We start from the raw sequence: 4,551 nt of genomic DNA on the forward strand, positions 1-4,551 counted from the left end.
ACCATTCTGAATTAACTCCAGGACCTTCCTAGCTTTGAGCTGCATTTTCCCTGCTTAGACCAGAAATACCTTGGAAAATGTATGCATTTCAGCCCACTGCCAATGCAAGGCTTTTATCTCCATTCTTTTCTGTTCCATGTATGAAGAGTCAGAAGCAAATTACTGATCTTCTCTATGGCCAATGTAATATTTAATGGCTTTGGTTTCCAATTTAAAATGAACATGCTAAGAAAAAGGGGAATTAAAAAGCCTTCCAGCAGGTTTCAGGGAGAATGTGAAAGGAAGCCATCAACATGGGCTATTCTCACCGGTTCAACTTTTTCAAGCCACTTCCCTTCCCATTCTTGTTCAGACCACCATGCTTTCAGACCGTTAGGTTTCACATAATGTTCTTATGGCATACACAGCAATCCTTACATATACTGTACTGCAGCCACAAGAAATGCAGTTTGCTGTCTGGAAGGAGCCAGCCTGGAGTGGTCCACAGCCCAGTCAAGTCAGACACAGACCACAGTTGGAAAGCTATTGAAATAGTGCATTCTGCTTGGCAACACTGTCCCCTGCAGGAACCTTTTTTAAAATCATGTCATGCATGCTGTGAGGAAAAGCAGCAGATCGATCACATTCCAGCATGTACTTCAAGTACGTAATACCTGGATTGCCTGCATTCTTTGATTATTGGATACATGGCCTTTATTTTAAAACACAATCTCATGAACCCCACACCTGGATTCTATACCCTGGCCTCCTCTTCCCTGATCCCAGTGGAGATCATGGGTGCATGCTGTGGGATTTAATGTCCTGGCCACTGCTCCAATCCTTTGGGATCCTTCACATTATATACGTGCTAATTTTCTGGAGATATTTTCATTGGATTTAATTTCTGATTTGCTTTGCCCCTGGAGTTGAGTTATCCAAGCAGTTTGGCGCCTGTTACTTCACACATTGCATGGATGTTGCAACTCAGCTTACCAATGGTTGGAATCGGGGTCGGGAATCGGAGGTTCTAAATTTTTACTGAATTCCATTGTGAACTTGTGTAGTCTCAAGCAACTTAATCTGTGACTTGTTTTATGCACCAGGGGAATAGCAGACATCACTATATTGTAATGGACTTTGAGGCTTAATTAGCTCCTGTTAATAGAGCTGGCCAGAAAAAATTCAACAGGAGCTTACTCTGCAAAGTCACAGAACTCAAAATGCTTCAAGGAATCAAGTGGATTTTACCCAAATGGTATTTCTCCAGAGTAGCAGAAAAGCTCTGACAATGTCAAAACATAGCATTTCAACATTTTTGGAATTAGACATTGCAATTTTCAGTTTGAAACATCTTTCTGTTCTGAAATTTCATCTTGCATGTTATAGTTACCCAGTATTTTGAAGAATCAAAATGGAATTGGAACAGTGGTGTTAAAACAAAGCACTTTAATGTGAACCCTGAACTAATTCTCTTTCATAATAATTTCTGTGAAATTCCCTATTTTGTTCCAATGTGGAATGAAGCCAGTTTCAAATCCTTCAGCTTGCATCCTTAGCACAACTCCAATACCTGCTTTGAGATGCTGACAGTACATGCATTGTACTAACTGACCTACACCTCCAGCAGTTCTGTTTCTTGCAAGAGAAATGTAAGATTATCTTCGCTGAGGAGAGGTGAACCTGAAATGTTTAGGACATTGGACTGGAATCTGAATGCCCAGAGCTAGAAGCCAGTGAAGAAGCAGGAACAGAAACAGCTCCACACACTAGCATCCATTTTAGCATCCAGAACTGCACCCTGGGGACAATTCACTCTCTCTCTTTCACACACACGTAAGAATAGCACACATGGACACAAGTTAGAGAAAGCCCATATTTTATTTCTTAAAACTTTACTGAAAGGCAGGCAATGCTCTCACTTGGAAAAAGACAGACAAAAGGAAACAGTATTAGGGCTTTATGTGAATAAATGTGAAAGAACTCAAGCATAAGCATGATCTTTCCAATACAAAAAGGCATGGGAGTAAGAAGATAAAATATTGCATGATGCCCTGTAAATAAAACAAGGCAGATCAATTTATTTTCTGCCTATAAGTGATGAACAATTTATCAAGCATACAATGAACAATGGTGTTCCAGGAGAACAGAGGCACTTATAATAAAGTGTTACTGCTCCAGCTACATTATATAAACAGCATCCAATTTATGGAGTTAGGAAGCAGATGCATCTCTTAGTAATAAGTCACCATTATCCAGAATAGGCAGTGAAATCTAGCATACTGTATATTTCCTGGCAGCATAAAAACAATTAATATCCCCATAAAGTAAACAACCACAAGTTCAATTTTGGAATTAAGTGTTCAATAAAATGATGAAGTACCAAAGCCTACTCTTATTACAGCCCAGGTGATTTGACAAGCCTCACTGAGGTGCTAATGTACTCATTAATATAGTCTGGAATCCATAGATTGCAATGTACAAATTAATAATATTTTGAAAAGATGTAAATTCAAATTAAATACCTAGGCTTCAAGATTATATCTTAGTTTATTAACCTTTACAAGGGAACCACCTTTTTATTGGCCTCTTTAGAAATATACTACCAACTTTTTTCCATCCCACTCTTCCAGGATTGCACCCTTGGGACACCAGCACTTTCCAGAATAACCAGGTGATAGATGTAGCTAGCAAGCTTCCTATATGCATAACTCAGTAAGGGCTTGAAAACTATGTAGGCCAAAAGTGAATCAGCCAACATTGCCATAATGAGAAATGTCCATAAATCTGGCCTTGTTGGGGACTATAAGGCTAAATTGCTGCCTGGGTGATTGCCTCCTCATAGCTTGTTCACAGCAAGGGTCTGCAGCTGTCTGGGGGTGGTAACACCAGGGTAGGATGGAGGTTGGAGTGAATTACACAACTCTATGCTGGTCTCAGTTTATGAACATACTGAGGGAGCGATCACAGGGCTTTCTGCTTAGTCAATTCTGGGCTGCAGACCAAGCTGCAGGCAGTCTCTGCGACTGTCCTCCCTTATACCAGGAGTAGCTGGGAATCAGGAGTTTGTAAAGCATTGTAAAGCTATGTTTGCCCTCCTGTTCATTTGGATCACAACTCCTGAGAGAGGTCACAGAATCTGACTGGGTCATGAAGATGCAGCCTTTGGCAGGGGGAGAGGGGAGCCTTTGCTGTGGAGCCCGTGTGCATACCTAGACTGTTCTCAGTATAGAGAATGCAAACTCCCTTGGGAAGAGCGGCAGGGGAGGCGGAAGGGGGCTGTAGGCAGCTGGAGAAGGAAGAGGCTTCCTTCCCTATCTGCCACTGCGTTCGTGCAGCAGAGGGGCTCCATGACACTGCTCAGTTGTAAAACACTGCATGTTAGGAGGAAACCTTCTCCAGAGAATTTTTTTGTTTTAATGTGTTTCAGTTCCCAGCCTGCAGTCTTGCAGCTGACTGCAGTCAGTTCTCAAGCCCTTTCACTAAGGTAAAGAAATCAGGCAGCTAAAGTAGGAAACCTGACTAGATGCAAGGGTTCTTGGACTCCCGGTTCCCAGCCCAAAGGGTATTTCAGTGTGAGGAGGGGCTCCTTCCCTCTCTAACAGCAGACAGGGCTGCCAAATACTTCGTCAGACCAAGGAGACACTGCTTGGCTGGTCCCTTCCACCCACAAAAGTCACAAAAACAGAACAGGTAATTCCATGCAAGCTCTATGACACTGAAATTTTAAGCACTGCTGGAGCACATTGCAACTTGCACATTTTTTCACAAGCAAGGTACTTAAGCCAATGGGAAACATGGCGTCAGAAACCAGAGGCTTCGGCCTGCTGCTTTGGAGCCATGAATTTTCAGGAAGGTGCAGTGGCACTAGCCCCACTGCCCCTATACAATAGCAGGGCTGATGTTCTTGATCTGCTCAATGTATTAAACACAAGGCGCAGAACTGACAGTTTACCCACACCTGCCCTGGCTTTGCATGACTGAATGCAGAATAGAAAATCTGCTACTTGATACTTTCCTTTCTGAGACTGACCTTGTTATCACTTGGATACATTGGGTCAGTGCCTCCTTCTCAGACAGGGTTGGCACTTCAGCCTCATGTCAGGCTGAGGGAAGGTCAGGACCCAGAATAATAACAGCATCTGGTCCCATGGCAGTGCTACTTGAGAAGTCATCAGGCACATACGCTTAATGCCTAACATGGGAAAGGACACGCTCAGTATGAGCACAGGACAGCCCTTTGGCATCCTGTGTAGGGCAAGCCTTGTCCGAGTGCACATCATCATCCAGGGACTGCAGCATTCAACTAACATTTGCATACAACGTGACACTTGGAGTGAGGTTTAACTGAGTTCAGGTTGCAGACAGAACACATTTACCCTGATATAACTTGCCTCAGTTTTGCACACCTCTGCAAGTTATACCTGCCTCTAGGGTGGACACGTGGCTAATTCTGTTAAAGGTAGATGCCCCATCAGTGTTATTAAAGCATCTCATCACTAGGTGCTGGTAGGTTCAGTAATAGTCTGCTCTTATTGAGCAAAAGGTTACTGGGGGGTGGGGGGAAATAGCCAG

The sequence above is a fragment of the Gavialis gangeticus genome, unplaced genomic scaffold, assembly GCF_001723915.1.
Source record: "Gavialis gangeticus isolate Ggan-Ray unplaced genomic scaffold, GavGan_comp1, whole genome shotgun sequence".
Taxonomy (NCBI): domain Eukaryota; kingdom Metazoa; phylum Chordata; order Crocodylia; family Gavialidae; genus Gavialis; species Gavialis gangeticus.